The sequence below is a fragment of the Scyliorhinus torazame genome, chromosome 16, assembly GCF_047496885.1.
Source record: "Scyliorhinus torazame isolate Kashiwa2021f chromosome 16, sScyTor2.1, whole genome shotgun sequence".
Taxonomy (NCBI): domain Eukaryota; kingdom Metazoa; phylum Chordata; class Chondrichthyes; order Carcharhiniformes; family Scyliorhinidae; genus Scyliorhinus; species Scyliorhinus torazame.
This window is the reverse complement of record NC_092722.1, coordinates 31,713,578-31,731,804: the sequence shown is the minus strand read 5'-3', so window position 1 is coordinate 31,731,804 and position 18,227 is coordinate 31,713,578. Positions and strand designations below refer to the sequence as shown.

The window sequence follows — 18,227 nt, the reverse complement described above, 5'->3', positions numbered from 1 at the left end:
TGCATTCAGGTACATGCAATTGAGGGCTTTTGCGAGGCAACAGGTGAGGGAATTCCCGCAGCTCCCGACACAAGAGGTGCAGGACAGAGTCATCTCAAAGAAATGGGTGGGGGATGGTAAGGTGTTGGATATATATAGGGAAATGAGGGACGAAGGGGAGACTATGGTGGACGAACTAAAAGGGAAATGGGAAGAAGAGCTAGGGGAGGAGATCGAGGAGGGGCTGTGGGCAGGTGCCCTAAACAGGGTAAACTCGTCGTCCTCGTGCGCCAGGCTAAGCCTGATTCAGTTTAAGGTATTACACAGGGCACATATGACTGGAACACGGCTCAGTAAATTTTTTGGGGTGGAGGATAGGTGTGCGAGGTGCTCGAGAAGCCCAGCGAATCATACCCATATGTTTTGGTCATGCCCGGCACTACAGGGGTTTTGGGTGGGGGTGACAAAGGCGCTTTCAAAAGTAGTAGGAGTCCGGGTCGAACCAAGCTGGGGGTTGGCTATATTTGGGGTTGCACAAGAGCCGGGAGTGCAGGAGGCGAGAGAGGCCGATGTTTTGGCCTTTGCGTCCCTAGTAGCCCGGCGCAGGATATTGCTAATGTGGAAAGAAGCCAAGCCCCCGGGGGTGGAGACCTGGATAAATGATATGGCGGGGTTCATAAAGCTAGAGCGGATTAAGTTCGTCCTAAGGGGGTCGGCTCAAGGGTTCACCAGGCGGTGGCAACCGTTTGTCGAATATCTTGCGGAAAGATAGATGGGGGAAAAAAGAAGGCAGCAGCAGCAGCCCAGGACTTGGGGGGGGGGGGGGGGGGGAGGGATGGGGGTGGGTGGGTGGGGGGGGGGGGTATAGCCTGTGACAAGGCAGTTGCCAATTAGGGCTAGTTTTCATTTTTGTTATTTAATATTTATTTATTTGTTGTGTTTTGTTTATATAAAAAAGGTCATTATTATCTGTATTGTTATAATGTTGTGTAAAGGATGCACAATGTACTGTGTTGGTTGACCAAAAATTTTCAATAAAATATTTATTAAAAAAAAAAGTTATTGAGTGTGTATCAGACTGTGATTGTTATTGAGTGTGTACCAGACTGTGATTGTTATTGAGTGTGTACCAGACTGTGATTGTTATTGAGTGTGTACCAGACTGTGATTGTTATTGAGTGTGTACCAGACTGTGATTGTTATTGAGTGTGTATCAGAGTGTGATTGTTATTGAGTGTGTACCAGAGTGTGATTGTTATTGAGCATGTACCAGAGTATGATTGTTATTGATGCGTACAAGAGTGTGATTGTTATTAAGTGTGTACCAGAGTGATTGTTATTGAGTGTGTACCAGAGTGATTGTTATTGAGTGTGTACCAGGGTGTGATTGTTATTGAGTGTGTACCAGAGTGTGATTGTTATTGAGCATGTACCAGAGTGTGATTGTTATTGAGTGTGTACCAGAGTGTGATTGCTATTGAGGATGTACCAGAGTGTGATTGTTATCGAGTGTGTACCAGAGTGTGATTGTTATTGATGTGTACAAGTGTGTGATTGTTATTAAGTGTGTACTAGAGTGATTGTTATTGAGTGTGTACCAGAGTGATTGCTATTGAGCATGTACCAGAGTGTGATTGTTATTGAGTGTGTATCAGAGTGCGATTGTTATTGAGGATGTACCAGAGTGTGTACCAGACTGTGATTGTTATTGAGTGTGTACCAGACTGTGATTGTTATTGAGGATGTACCAGAGTGTGATTGTTATTGAGTGTATACCAGACTGTGATTGTTATTGAGTGTGTACCAGACTGTGATTGTTATTGAGGATGTACCAGAGTGTGATTGTTATTGAGTGTGTACCAGACTGTGATTGTTATTGAGGATGTACCAGAGTGTGATTGTTATTGAGCGTGTACCAGAGTGTGATTGTTATTGAGCATGTACCAGAGTGATTGTTATTGAGTGTGTACCAGAGTGTGATTGTTATTGAGTGTGTACCAGACTGTGATTGTTAATGAGCATGTACCAGACTGTGATTGTTACAGAGTGTGTACCAGACTGTGATTGTTATTGAGGATGTACCAGAGTGTGATTGTTATTGAGTGTGTACCAGAGTGTGATTGTTAATGAGTGTGTACCAGAGTGTGATTGTTATTGAGCGTGTACCAGAGTGTGATTGTTGTTGAGCGTGTACCAGAGTGTGATTGTTATTGAGTGTGTACCAGAGTGTGATTGTTCCTGAGCCTGTACCAGAGAGTGATTGTTAGTGAGCGTGTGATTATTGACTCTGCACCCGAGTATGATTGTTACTGAGCGTGTAGTATAGTGTGATTGTTATTGCGTGCGCACCTGAGTGTGATTGTTATTGAGCGTGTACCAGAGTGTGATTGTTATTGAGTGTGTACAAGAGTGTGATTGTTATTGAGCGTGTACCAGAGTGTGATTGTTATTGAGCGTGTACCAGAGTGTGATTGTTATTGAGTGCGTACCAGAGTGCGATTGTTATTGAGTGTGTACCAGAGTGTGATTGCTATTGAGGATGTACCAGAGTGTGATTGTTATTGGGAGTGTACCAGTGTGATTGTTATTGAGTGTGTACCAGAGTGTGATTGCTATTGAGGATGTACCAGAGTGCGATTGTTATTGAGTGTGTAGCAGAGTGCGATTGTTATTGAGTGTGTACCAGAGTGCGATTGTTACTGAGTGTGTACCAGAGTGCGATTGTTATTGAGTGTGTACCAGAGTGCGATTGTTATTGAGCGTGTACCAGAGTGTGATTGTTATTGAGTGTGTACCAGAGTGCGATTGTTATTGAGTGTGTACCAGAGTGCGATTGTTATTGAGCGTGTACCAGAGTGTGATTGTTATTGAGTGTGTACCAGGGTGTGATTGCTATTGAGGATGTACCAGAGTGTGATTGTTATTGAGGATGTACCAGAGTGTGATTGTTATTGAGTGTGTACCAGAGTGTGATTGTTATTGATGTGTACAAGTGTGTGATTGTTATTAAGTGTGTACCAGAGTGATTGTTATTGAGTGTGTACCAGAGTGTGATTGTTATTGAGTGTGTATCAGAGTGCGATTGTTATTGAGGATGTACCAGAGTGTGATTGTTATTGAGGATGTACCAGAGTGTGATTGTTATTGAGCGTGTACCAGATTGTGATTGTTATTGAGTGTGTACCAGAGTGTGCTTGCTATTGAGGATGTACCAGAGTGTGATTGTTATTGAGTGTGTACCAGAGTGTGATTGTTATTGGTGTGTACAGTGTGTGATTGTTATTAAGTGTGTACTAGAGTGATTGTATTGAGTGTGTACCAGAGTGTGATTGTTATTGAGTGTGTACCAGAGTGATTGCAATTGAGCATGTACCAGAGTGCGATTGTTATTGAGGATGTACCAGAGTGTGATTATTATTGAGTGTGTACCAGACTGTGATTGTTATTGAGTGTGTACCAGAGTGTGATTGTTATTGAGTGTGTACCAGACTGTGATTGTTATTGAGTGTGTACCAGACTGTGATTGTTATTGAGGATGTACCAGAGTGTGATTGTTATTGAGTGTGTACCAGACTGTGATTGTTATTGAGGATGTACCAGAGTGTGATTGTTATTGAGTGTGTACCAGACTGAGATTGTTATTGAGGATGTACCAGAGTGTGATTGTTATTGAACATGTACCAGAGTGTGATTGTTATTGAGTGTGTACCAGAGTGCGATTGTTATTGAGTGTGTACCAGACTGTGATTGTTATTGAGGATGTACCAGACTGTGATTGTTATTGAGTGTGTACCAGACTGTGATTGTTATTGAGGATGTACCAGAGTGTGATTGTTATTGAGTGTGTACCAGACTGTGATTGTTATTGAGGATGTACCAGAGTGTGATTGTTATTGAGTGTGTACCAGACTGAGATTGTTATTGAGGATGTACCAGAGTGTGATTGTTATTGAACATGTACCAGAGTGTGATTGTTATTGAGTGTGTACCAGAGTGTGATTGTTATTGAGTGTGTACCAGACTGTGATTGTTATTGAGGATGTACCAGAGTGTGATTGTTATTGAGTGTGTACTAGACTGTGATTGTTATTGAGGATGTACCAGAGTGTGATTGTTATTGAACATGTACCAGAGTGTGATTGTTATTGAGTGTGTACCAGAGTGCGATTGTTATTGAGTGTGTACCAGAGTGCGATTGTTATTGAGTGTGTACCAGAGTGCGATTGTTATTGAGTGTGTACCAGAGTGTGATTGTTATTGAGTGTGTACCAGACTGTGATTGTTATTGAGGATGTACCAGAGTGTGATTGTTATTGAGTGTGTACTAGACTGTGATTGTTATTGAGGATGTACCAGAGTGTGATTGTTATTGAACATGTACCAGAGTGTGATTGTTATTGAGTGTGTACCAGAGTGCGATTGTTATTGAGTGTGTACCAGAGTGCGATTGTTATTGAGTGTGTACCAGAGTGCGATTGTTATTGAGTGTGTACCAGAGTGCGATTGTTATTGAGTGTGTACCAGAGTGTGATTGTTATTGAGTGTGTACCAGACTGTGATTGTTATTGAGTGTGTACCAGAGTGATTGTTATTGAGTGTGTACCAGACTGTGATTGTTATTGAGTGTGTACCAGACTGTGATTGTTATTGAGCCTGGTACAGGCTCATTAACAATCAGATTCTGGCACACGCCTGATAGCAATCACACTCTCAATAACAATCACTCTCTTGATAAAAACCATACTCCGTTATACTCTCAGTAGCATTCACACTCTTGTTCCACACTCAATAACAATCACACTCTGGACACAGTGGGTGGGATTCTGCAATAATGGGGCTATATCCCCACGCCCACGAAAAATGCACGTGAATCACTCTGGACTTATGCTTACCTGTGGAAAGTCCAGGGTGATTCTCCAATTTGCAGGGGGCTAGCAGGGCCCCGGAGTGCTCCTCACAGCTCCGGCTGCCAATACAGGGCCCTGCAGTTCTGGTCGGGGGTCCGCGAATGCACATGGCGGTGGCCTGCGTCGGCCGCCCCGTGTGACATGGCCGCCCCACACCGCAGACCGGCACCGAAAACATAGGTCCCCCCCAGATCGGGCGTGCCCGTGGAACGGTGGCCCTCGATCGGTAGCCGGGCCGTCTTGGAGGCCCCTCTCGTGAATGCTTCCCCCGCCCCCTCACCAGGGCGGCCGCAGACTGAGTCCGCAGCCGCCATGCCGAGTTCCCAATGGGTGGAACCATGAGAGAACCACACGGTCGGGAACTCGGCCAGCTGCACTTGGTGAATCGCCGCGGGGCCTCTTTCAATGGCCCCGACCGGCGCTGCGTTGACTGTGCGCACGTGATTGGCGGCGATTCTCCGGGGACTGGAGAATCGCGGGAGTGGCGTTGGACCCGATCTCGAGTCTAACTCCCATTCTCCGCCACTGCGCCGATCGCGTTTTCGTCACGGACGCTCGGAGAATCCCACCCTATGTTTGTAGTGCTGGCTTGAAGAAGGACATTAGGGTTTGTTCGATAGTCCTCCCACTGAATTCGGATTATGCGGCGGAGGCAATGTTGATAGAATTTCCCAAGGTTCTCTGTGCATCAGCCTCCCCGAACAGGCGCCGGAATGTGGCGACTAGGGGCTTTTCACAGTAACTTCATTTGAAGCCTACTTGTGACAATAAGCGGTTTTCATTTCATTTCATTTCATTTCATCATTGGTACACAGTCCAGGTCACCACAGGAATGTGGTGATGACAGCTACTCTGCACACAAGGACTTTTGTTGAATTGTGGAGATCTTTGTTGTCAAACACTGCTACAGTTTGTACAAGGATGAGCCCTGCAACTGATCTGGTATTGGATCTCCTGGTCAAAGATGGCTTTTTGAGAGAGGTAGCTGCCAAGGTACGCAAAGTGCCTTAGTCCCTCCTTTAACATATGCAGAAAGTGGATGATTTAGCTGACCAGCTGTGGGTGAATATATGAGTTTTGTGTTGTCAACATTCAAAGACAGGCCGAGTTTTGTGTATGGAGGACTGGAAAGATCAGATTGGCTTGCAGATCTGTGCAAAACGAGCAATGGCACTGCAATCAAATGCAAACTGCAGATCGTATATGTTTATAGTGGTCAGTTTGGTTTTGACATGGAGGCAACTGAGGTTAAAAGGTTTTCAATCCAGATGGTATTTAATACTGACACCAGAGGGCAGATGATCTTTGCTGAGGCGAATAGCCACTGTCCGATAGATTGTAAATAATACGGGGAATATCACACTTAGGCTTGAGCCAGGTCCAGATTTTCAAGGTGTCTGTTTCAGATCTCCCACCCAAGACAGTTGCAGTCATGATCATGAAGCCAATGCAGGATTGTGGTGACGTTTGTTCAACGTTCAAATCTTTTCAGCAGAATCCACAGGGCCTCATGATGCACTCAATCAAGTGCTTTGGTCAGGTCGTTGAATGCAACAAAGAGTTCCTGGTGTTGTTCTCAACATTCTTTTTGCCTGGCAACAAGCACCATGTTGGAGGGTCCTCAGGCAGATCTAAAGTCACACTGTACCCGAGAGGATTTTCTCAGCAACGGGAAGTAGGTGATACAGGAAAATGCATGTCAAGATTTTCCCTTCTATGCACCAGAGGGAAATAACTGGATAGCTTACACAGCATGATTCATCTCCCTTCTTAAATATAGTTTCAATTGTTGAGAGGTGTACACGAGGTGCCTCACTATACTTGCCAGTACAGTCTATATTTACAATGTACATTTACATTTCAAACCAAACACTTTCTGGTGCATACAGTCTGAGGAGTTTTGCATGAGCATCAGTCCTTCGATGTACAATGGTGAGAAGGCCTTACATAATGACCTTTATCCATTTACCCTTCATGGTGGCTATCCCAAGCTTTAGTGCGTGTCTCAACATATGGTTCTGAACCTTGGAATGTGCCAGCCTGTAACATTCATTCAATATCAGTTTTGGGCAAAATTTGGGCAAAAAGCATCTTCCACCAAGTTGATGGTCTTCCAGCAGCAAATTAATTTTATATTGTTGTGCATCCCTGTGAGCAGCTCCTGTGTGATGGAATTGCTTGAGGAAAAACTACTGCATCTGCTTTGCATAGGCTCATTTTAGAATGAAGTGGACAATGGTTGTTTCCCCACCACAGTCTTGATGACAGTGTGCGGAGGCAGTGGGACTCTGGATGTGAAGGAAAGATCTGATGAGAAGGGCCCTTCTCATAGCAAGCCAAGCTATGTCTTGGTGCTTCACAGCTCCAGGGTCCCAGGTTTGATTCCCGGCTTTTGTCACTGTCTGTGTGGAGTCTGCATGTTCTTCCCGTATCTGCGTGGGTTTCCTCCGGATGCTCCAGTTTCCTTCCACAAGTCCCGAAAGATGTGCTGTTAGGTAATTTGGACATTCTGAATTCTCCCTCTGTGTACCCGAACAGGCGCCGGAATGTGGCGACTAGGGGCTTTTCACAGTAACTTCATTGCGGTGTTAATATAGCCTACTTGTGACAATAAAGATTATTATTATTCTTTGAAAGTTCTGCCAACTGACTTTGACATTCTGCTCAGGGAACAATCCAACAGGATCCACCATCTGCTTTTCCCCACACAACTTCATGATGTTATGTAATGGACCTGTGATCATAGGTGTTTTTCTGCACAAACATTTCCACAAGGTACAGGTGGTCTAACTGAATGGAATGTTCTGTGACGAAGAAGTCACACCCATCCTTCACAATCACAGCATGTAGTATTGGTGCCGGCATTTAAATATATATATATTTTAAAAAAAATTTAGAGTACCCAATTCATTTTTTCCAATTAAGTGGCAATTTAGTGTGGCCAATCCACCTACTCTGCACATCTTTGGGTTGTGGGGGCGAAACCCACGCAAACACGGGGAGAATGTGCAAACTCCACATGGACAGTGACCTAGAGCCAAGATCGAACCTGGGACCTCGGCACCGTGAGGTAGCAGTGCTAACCATTGTGCCACCGTGTTGACCGTGCTATTCTATAAATATAAGTTGTTGTTGATACTTCAGGGCAGGACTGAAGGAGCAGTGAAGTATTGAAGGTGCCTTCTTTCAGATGAAACATTAAACAAAGTCTCCATCTTCCTTCTCAGGTGGACATAAATGATCCCATCTATTATTTCAAAGGTGTGCAGGGCGTTTTCCAGGGTACCTTGGTCGATACTGCTGCGTACAAACTTGTCGCATTGGCTACAATGGGTGGGAGGTGCCTCCAAGGAGTTGCTAAAAATGTCAACTCGATTGAGATGGGAGAGTATATGAAAGAGTCTGTCCATTCTGATTGAGTAAAACGAAAGATGGGCATTTATATAGGGCCTTTAATGACCTTAAGGTACGCCAAAATGCTTCATAACCAATGAAGTACCATTGGAGTGTAATTATTGCTGCAACGTTGGAAATTTTCAGACAGCAAGTTCAACGTTATGATGATCCGATAATCTGTTTGCCTAGTTATTATATGGAGAAGTGAAATGTCCTTTCTCTCAATGAGACACAACAGATGGCGGAGTAACATCATCCAGTGTATCTGTGCCTGCGTGTCTTCCTATCTTGTTTTTTCTTTCCTGTCCTTCATTGCTGTTATTGTCCTTTCCTCTCTCTCTCCCCTTTGCCTCCTCTTGTCTCAATGGCTGGCTGTTGATCCTTCATTTGTTGATTCTTCCTGTGGAATTTCCCAGTCTCTGTACAGCCAGGCCTGTCTTACTGCTCCCTGCACATATCATCCAGCATTGGATATGTGTTCAGGGAACAGCCGGAGACTGACGGTGCAGAGCAATTCCTCAATAGTTGAGTCAGTTCAACCTGAAATTAACTATTTAAGTCCTTTCACCTTCAGCAGAAAACCTTACCAACCATTTAAATATTGAACCAACCATTTAATTATTGATTTCAAAATTCTGGCTCACATTTGCAAATCCTTCCATCACCTCACCCTCCCTTCTTTTAAAAAAAAAAAAAATTTTATTAAGGTTTTTTAACAACACAATTTTTTCCCCTTACAAACAATAAACCGGCCCCCCCTCAACAAAATAACGCAAATTCTCCCTGAGCAAGATTATATACATGGCAAGATGGTATATTTACATAGCTTTATACACTGGCTCTTGGCCGCGCGTATCGTTTCCCCCCACCCTCCATGCTATCTCCCGCTCGTCCATCCCCTCAAACAGTCTCTCGTTCCCCCCCCCCCCCCCCCCCCAGGGTTGCTGCTGCTGATCGACCTTCTTCTAACGCTCCGCGAGATATTCTAGGAACGGTTGCCACCGCCTGTAAAACCACTGTGCAGACCCTCTCAAATAAAACTTGATTCTCTCCAATTTTATGAACCCAGCCATGTCATTAATCCAGGCCTCCACGCTGGGGGGCTTCGCCTCCTTCCACAATAGCAAGGCCCTTCGCCGGGCTACTAGGGACGCAAAGGCCAGAATTCCGGCCTCTTTCGCCTCCTGCACTCCCGGCTCATCCACTACTCCAAATATTGCTAGCCCCCAGCTTGGCTTGACCCGGACTTTCACCACCTGGGATATTACTCCCACCACTCCTCTCCAGAACCCCATCAATGCCGGGCATGACCAAAACATATGGGCATGGTTCGCCGGGCTCCCTGAACATCTTTCACATCTATCCTCTACCCCAAAGAACCTACTCAGCCTCGCCCTCGTCAAATGCGCTCTGTGAACCACCTTAAATTGTATCAGACTGAGCCTGGCACACGAGGAGGCGGTATTAACCCTACCCAGGGCGTCGGCCCATAGCCCTTCCTCAATCTCCTCCCCCAGCTCCTCCTCCCATTTACCTTTCAGTTCTTCTACTAGCGCTTCCCCCTCTTCTTTCATCTCTTGGTATATTTCCGACACCTTGCCCTCCCCGACCCATACCCCTGAGATCACCCTATCTTGAACTTCTTGTGCCGGGAGCAACGGAAATTCCCACACCTGTCGCCTCACAAAAGCCCTCACCTGCATATATCTGAATGCATTTCCCGGGGGTAACTCAAATTTCTCCTCCAGTGCCCGAGGCTCGCAAATGTCCCGTCAATGAACAGGTCCCCCATTCTTCTTATCCCCGCCCGATGCCAGCCTTGGAACCCCCCGTCCATCTTCCCCGGGACAAACCGGTGGTTACCCCTGATCGGGGACCACACCGATGCACCCATTGCACCCCTGTGTCTTCTCCACTGGCCCCAGATCTTTAGTGTTGCTGCCACCACCGGGCTTGTGGTGTATTTTGTCGGCGAGAGCGGCAGCGGTGCCGTTACCAACGCCCCCAGGCTCGTTCCTTTACAGGACGCCATCTCCATCCTCTTCCATGCCGCCCCCTCTCCCTCCATAACCCACTTATGGATCATCGCCACATTTGCTGCCCAGTAGTAATTCTCTAGGTTTGGCAAAGCCAACCCTCCTCGGTCCCTGTTGCGTTCCAAGAACCCTCTCCTAACCCTCGGGGTCTTATTTGCCCACACATACCCCATAATACTCCTACCTACTCTCTTGAAAAAGCCCTTGGTGATCACGATGGGGAGGCACTGAAACACGAACAAAACCCTCGGAAGGACCACCATTTTGACCGACTGCACCCTACCCGCCAGCGAGAGCGGGAGCATGTCCCATCTTTTAAAATCCTCCTCCATTTGCTCCACCACCCTCGTCAAATTCAGTTTATGTAGGGCCCCCCAACTTCTGGCTATCTGGATCCCCAGATACCGAAAACTCCTCTCCGCCCTCCTCAGCGGTAGGTCCCCTATCCCTCTTTCTTGGTCCCCTGCCTGTAATACAAAAAGCTCACTCTTCTCTACATTAAGCTTGTAGCCCGAGAACTCTCCAAACTCCTTCAGAGTCTGCATGACCTCCACCATCCCCTCCATTGGGTCCGCCACGTATAGCAGCAGGTCATCCGCATCTCGCGATACCCGATGCTCCTCTCCCCCGCGGACTATCCCCCTCCATTTCTGAGACTCCCTAAGTGATATGGCCAAGGGTTCGATCGCCAATGCAAACAATAGGGGGGACAGGGGGCACCCCTGTCTCGTCCCTCGGTACAGCCGAAAGTACTCCGACCTCCACCGGGTTGTCACTACGCTCGCCACCGGGGCGCTGTAAAGGAGCTTAACCCATCTAATAAACCCTCCCCCGAACCCAAACCTGCGCAATACCTCCCAGAGGTACTCCCACTCTACTCGGTCAAAGGCTTTTTCCGCGTCCATAGCTGCCACTATCTCCGCCTCTCCCTCCTCCGATGTCATCGTTATCACGTTTAAGAGCCGCCGCACATTGGTATTTAACTGCCTGCCCTTTACGAATCCCCTTTGGTCCTCGTGAATCACCCCCGGGACACAGTCCTCAATCCTAGTGGCCAGTACCTTCGCCAATAGCTTAGCATCCACATTGAGGAGCGAAATCGGCCTGTACGATCCTTGTACGGCCTGCAGTGGATCCTTGTCTCGCTTTAGAATCAGGGAGATTGTCGCCTCCGACATTGTCTGGGGCAGGGTTCCCTCCTCTCTTGCCTCGTTGAAGGTCCTCACTAGTAGCGGGGCCAACAGGTCCACATACTTTCTATAGAACTCCACCGGGAACCCGTCTGGCCCCGGGGCCTTCCCCGCCTGCATACTCCCCAAATCCTTACTCAGCTCCTCCAACCCAATTGGTGCCCCCAAACCAACCGCCTCCTGCTCCTCCACCCTCGGGAACCCCAGCTGGTCCAGGAATCGCCTCATCCCCCCCTTCCCCCCCTGGGGGCTGGGATCTGTACAGCTCTTCATAGAAGTCCTTAAATACCTTATTTATTTTTGTTGCACTTCGAACTGTGGTTCCCCTTCCATCTTTGATTCCCCCTATTTCCCTCGCTGCCACCCTCTTACGGAGCTGGTGCGCCAGCATCCAACTAGCCTTTTCCCCGTACTCGTAAGTCGCCCCTTGCACCTTCCTCCACTGTGCCTCCGCCTTGCCCGTGGTCAGCAGGTCAAACTCCTTCTGGAGCCGTCGCCTTTCCCCAAGTAATCATTCCACTGGGGTCTCTGCGTATCTCCTGTCCACCCGCAAGATCTTCCCCACTAGCCTCTCCCTTTCCCTGCCCTCTGTCTTCTCCCTATGAGCCCTGATGGAGATCAGCTCTCCCCTGATCACCGCCTTCAACGGTGATACCACCATACCACCCCCACCCGCACCTCCCCGTTGTCGTTGGCCTCCAAGTACCATTCAATACACGCCCTCACCTTCCCACACACCACCTCATCGGCCAGCAGTCCCACATCCAGCCACCACAGCGGGCGTTGGTCCCTCTCCTCTCCCAGCTCCAGTTCCACCCAGTGCGGGGTATGGTCCGAAACGGCTATGGCCGAATACTCTGGCCCCCCCACTCTCGGGATGAGCGCCCTGCCCAGAACAAAGAAATCTATCCGGGAGTAAGCCTTATGCACGTGGGAGAAAAAAGAAAATTCCCTGGCCTGCGGTCTTGCAAACCTCCATGGGTCCACTCCCCCCATCTGATCCATAAACCCCCTAAGTACCTTGGCCGCCGCCAGCCTCCTTCCCGTCCTTGATCTGGAGCGGTCCAGTGCTGGGTCCAGCACCGTATTGAAGTCCCCTCCCATTATTAGTCCTCCTACCTCCAGGTCCGGAATGCGTCCCAACATGCGCTTCATGAATCCAGCATCATCCCAGTTCGGGGCGTATACGTTATCAGCCGGATTGCCCCCCCCCCGCCGACTAGCCATCTCCTTTTCTGGCCCAGTCCCTTGTCTGCGTCGCCCTCACTCTCCAGTCCCCCAGCTGGGGGACCCCCGTCCCAGCCACCTCTTCTGTGTCCCGTTCTCTTTCGGCCAGTGCAGCAGCAACCCTTCCCCCCCCCCCCCCCTTCCCCCCTCTCCCCCCCCTTCCCGCTAGATCCCCGTCTAGCTTTTTTGCTCCCCCCATATCCCTCCCGTAAGTCAGCTGACACCTGCTGACCCCGGCTTCCCCCGCCATCCCTGGGCATCACGGTATCCCTGTGGATAGCACAATTGCTTCACAGCTCCAGGGTCCCAAGTTCGATTCCAGCTTGGGTCACTGTCTGTGCGGAGTCTGCACATCCTCCCCGTGTGTGCGTGGGTTTCCTCCGAGTGCTCCGGTTTCCTCCCACAGTCCAAAGATGTGCAGGTTAGGTGGATTGGCCATGATAAATTGCCCTTAGTGTCCAAAATTGCCCTTAGTGTTGGGTGGGGTTACTGGGTTATGGGAATGGGGTGGCAGTGTTGACCTTGGGTAGGGTGCTCTTTCCAAGAGCCGTTGCAGACTTGATGGGCCGAATGGCCTCCTTCTGCACTGTAAATTCTATGATAATCCCTTTAACCCCCCCGTGTGGGAATCTCCCAATCAATGTACATTCCTTTGTTCCCCTTCCCGCCTTTTGTTTTGCCGCGCGCGGGAAAGACAACCCCGCGCTTCCCAAAGCCTGCCCTGCCCCCCATGGCGCAGCTCCTGTCATGGCCTTGTCCCTCTCCCCCAGCCCATATATCCTTTCCTGCGCGTGGTTGACCCCCTATGTACAACAACCATCATACTTCACCCCTCAAACACCCCCCTCCCACACAAACCCTCAATTAGAGTCCAATTTTTCAGCTAATATAAAGGTCCACGCCTCTTCGGGCGTTTCGAAGTACTGGTGTTGGCCATTATGTGTAACCCACAGTCGCGCTGGCTGCAGCATTCCAAATTTCACTCCTTTCCGATGCAGCACCGCTTTGGCCCGGTTGAAACCCGCTCTCCGCTTAGCGACCTCCGCGCTCCAGTCCGGGTATATTCTGATCTCCGCATTGTCCCACTTGCTGCTCCATTCCTTCTTGGCCCATTTCAGGACCCTCTCTCTGTCCGTAAACCGGTGAAATCTCACCACCATCGCCCTTGGCGGCTCTTTTGCATTGGGCTTCCTCGCTAGCACTCGGTGCGCCCCATCCAGCTCAAGCAATCTCGGGGGGGCCTCCACACCCATCAGCGTCCCGGTCATTGTGCCCACATATGCCGCAGCATCGGCCCCCTCCATTCCTTCTGGGAGACCCAGGATCCTCAAGTTGTTTCTCCTTGATCTGTTCTTCAGGTCTTCGAGTCTTCCCGCCCACGTCCTGTGCAGCGCCTCGTGCCGCTCCACTCTCTCCGCCAGGCCCACGAGCTCGTCGTCGTTCTCACTCACTTTTTCCTGGATCTCCTGAATCTTCACCTCTTGGGCTTTCTGAGTTGCTCCAAGTTTTTCCACCATTGCCAGTATAGGCGCCACCATCTCCTTACGCAGCTCCTCGAAGCAGCACGTGATGAACTCTTTCATCTCCTCTCTGTCCGTGGGCGCCGCCATTTTGTTTTTTTCTTCTTTCTTCTCCCGCTGCTCCAGGGCCGCTTTCCTCGCCGTTTCACTGCGGGTCCGGTCCATGCAGGGCTGTAGGGGACTTCCTCCGGTCTTCCCCATGGGTTTAAAAAAAAATTTTTTTATACAGGTCCTTTGGGGCTCCGTCAGCGGGTCCGTTTCTGCGGGAGATGCCGACTCGCGCGGCTTAGCTCCACATCGCCGCGACCCGGAAGTGACACCCTCCCTTCTTATTATACCAATATCTCAGCTCATATACTCAACATTTTACCTGCCCTGGGAATGTATGATGGGACAGTGTAGGGGAAGATTTACACTGTATCTGGCCCCATGCTGTACCGTCCCTGGGAATGTATGATGGGACAGTGTAGAGGGAGCTTTACTCTGTATCGGGCCCCATGCTGCACCGGCCCTGGGAATGTATGATGGGACAGTGTAGGGGAAGATGTACACTGTATCTGGCCCCATGCTGTACCGTCCCTGGGAATGTATGATGGGACAGTGTAGAGGGAGCTTTACTCTGTATCGGGCCCCATGCTGTACCGTCCCTGGGAATGTATGATGAGACAGTGTAGAGGGAGCTTTACTCTGTATCGGGCCCCATGCTGTACCATCCCTGGGAATGTATGGTGAGACAGTGTAGAGGGAGCTTTATTCTGTATCGGGCCCCATGCTGTACCGTCCCTGGGAATGTATGATGGGACAGTGTAGGGGAAGATTTACACTGTATCTGGCCCCATGCTGTACCGTCCCTGGGAATGTATGATGGGACAGTGTAGAGGGAGCTTTACTCTGTATCCGGCCCCATGCTGTACCGTTCCTGGGAATGTATGATGGGACAGTGTAGAGGGAGCTTTACACTGTATCTGGCCCCATGCTGTACCGTCCCTGGGAATGTATGATGGGACAGTGTAGAGGGAGCTTTACTCTGTATCTGGCCCCATGCTGTACCGTTCCTGGGAATGTATGATGGGACAGTGTAGAGGGAGCTTTACTCTGTATCTAACCCATGTTTTACATGCCCAGGTGGTGTTTAGTGGGACAGTGCAGAGGGAGATTTATTTGGTATTGAATCTGGGATGGGGGCAGGTTTGTGCTGACAATGAGTGAGAAAGGTATGGAAGTGAGATATGGAGAAATCTAGGCTCAGTTTATCCTGCTTGGATTGGTTGTTCCCTGCCCAAATGGTTTTTCCAGATTGGAAGAATGAAGAATGATGTTTGAAGATATCCAAAACCTCACAACAAACAATTTCCTCAATGGGTTCAGATGCAGGAGCCGATTTACAATGAAATACACTGGGTGGGATTCTCCATTGACTGAAGGCAAAATCGGGAAACGCAATTGGGCAGAGAATAGGCTCCAACGCCAAATCGCAAATCTTCGTCAATTCGACAGTGTCGTCAATGCGGTCCAGAACGCTTGTACAGTAAACACTGTTTGCCTATCGTTAGTGGGCCTGACCCGGTATTCTCCGAGGCCTCCGCGATTCTCCGCCTCTGATGGGCAGAGTTCCCGACGGCGCGATTCACTTATACTTTTAAATATCGTGAAACCAGCGTGGTGGCTGCTGAGGGAGAGTACGGAATGTGTCCAACATCGCCATAGTTTGCTGACAGTCGTGCTGCTGGCTGGGGGGGGGGGGTTGCCAGGGCCAGGGAGATGAGCGGGGGCTGCCCAGGACGTGGGCTGTGGGGTTGGGGGGGGACGGGCTCGGAACACCATTGCTGCAGCCAGAAAGGCAGCCATGCAGCTGTGGCAGCCCACTGTGCACTTAGGGTCACAGGTCATATGGGAGCCGCCCCAGGCCACCCCCCCTAAGTGCCCTCTTGGCCCCAGCCGACTCATCAGCTGTGTGGGCACGCACCTGCACAACCGGTGGCACAACCAGTGCCATCTTGTTGGCTGGGATGGTGTGTGTGGGGAGTGAAGTGTGCATTTGCAGCTGCAGCTTGTCAGCCTCCTGAGTGTCAATCACAGACCAGGCGAATCAGGCACCATTTTTCACTGGAATCGATTGTGTTCCACGTGGCGCTGGTGCTAGCCCCTCAACGGTCGCTGAATCGGTCAAGTCCGGCGCCAGCTTTCCTGTCGTGAAAGTACACAAATCCTGCCCTGGAGTCAACACTTTGTCTCAGGAATGAAGAATCCAGCCCACTGTGCCTAGGCACGGGACCCCGACCTGGAACATTCAGCTGGCCTGACTGATATTTGAACAATGAAGTGATGTTGCCCATTTAATCACAGGCTGATTCCTCCCTGCATTTGCAGCTGATAGGCTCAAATTTAGGCTCAAATTGAGCAAATGCAGAGTGAATCCAGGCTGTGATTGGTTGCGAAGCAAAGAGCAGGAGGGAAGATATCAAGAAAGAAAAATTTCAAACAGTTGCAGGCTGGGAAAAGCATCAAGCGGGGAGAAAGCATCGAGCTGAGAGAATAGTGGCCGGATTGTGCACCAGGTCTGGATGAGTTTATTGATTCCAGATTGGCAGCAGACGAGGCAATGAACTGTAGATGAGGCAGCAGAGCAGAAGGAAGACCCCAGAGCGAGGGAGCGGAGTGGACAGACAACCTCAGGTGAGGCAGCAGAGCAGATGGAGGATCCAGGACGCGAGTGAGGTGAGAGTGGAAGCATGTGAGGGAGTGAATATAAGGGATGGGAGGAGGGAGAAGGTGTGAGGAGGGGTATGGGAAGGCGAGAGCAAGTGTTGTAGGAAATCCACGATCAGAATCATGGCTTCACACAAGAGGTAAACTTTGATTCAACAAAGCAATTATTCATGCTGGTGTCCGCCTTCTGAGCCTTAGTCCATTTGCTCATGAGACCCTCAGTTAGCTCATCAGCGAGGTGAGGTACTAGGGAATGCCTGTTGGTGCATTTCCCCAGCTGCTTGGAGGCAGCTCGGAGAGCAGAGGATACTGTGGATACCAATGAGCATTATCCACATAGAGAAATGCAGCTACAAGTGACTCCAAGGTAATGGATCTGTCCCCCACCTCCCCATTTTCCCAAAGTCATGACATCAGGGGGATGGAATAAAGCTTAGGATGAATGGTTGATTTTGTTGTTTGTATGGTCAGGTAAGGAAGCGAGGATTAGGAAGATGGTGCTTCAAAGAGGGCGACAGTCAGGGGGCCTGGCCCTTCCAAACTTGTTGTACTATTATTGGGCGGCGAATGCTGAGAAGGTGCATGTTTGGGGCAGGGAGCTGGAGGCTTTGTGGGTGAAGATGGAGGCAGGCTCTTGTAAGGGGTCGGGGTGGTGGGTGCTGGCACTGGCACCACTCCCCTTTTGCCCTAGGGAAATATTTGTGGATTCCGGTAGTGGTGGCCCCTCCCTTAGCTAAGATGGCAGCTCGTGGTTCTGTACAACTCTACTCTCGGAGTCAGGAAACAGGGTTCAAACCCACTCCAGGAACTCGAGCAAAACTGACTCTCCAAGGCAGCGCTGTGGTAGTGCTGCACTGTCAGAAGTGTCGTCTTTTGGATGAGATGCTGAAAGGTCAGGTACGGTCTCTTTGGTGTCCTGCACAATATTTATCCCTCAATTCAACATGGTAAAAGAGATTATCACATTCCTCTTTGTTGTGTTCAGATTCGCTGTAGCACTTCTTGCTTTACAACATTAACCGCGCTTGGAAAGTACTTCATTGGCTGTAGAGCACTCTGGGCTATCCTGAGGTTGTGAACAGCATTATCTAAGTTTATTCCCCTAATTTAGATTATCGAGACCAATGTGGTCTCACCCCCAACATCAGCACTGGAGAGAAGCTAACCCAGCACAGACCAGGGATTGAAGCAGGGAAATTTTCTTCAGGATGGTTCTGCCACATCAAGCAGTGCAGATGTGACTGGCGCACTCAGCAGTAATAA

General features: G+C 49.4%; 1 protein-coding gene across 6 annotated transcripts in view; it reads right to left on the bottom strand.

Moving 5' to 3' along the window:
* Positions 1 to 18,227, bottom strand: part of LOC140392662 (pleckstrin homology domain-containing family G member 5-like) — a 337,052-nt gene that overhangs the window by 61,599 nt on the left and 257,226 nt on the right. The window lies entirely within an intron of this gene.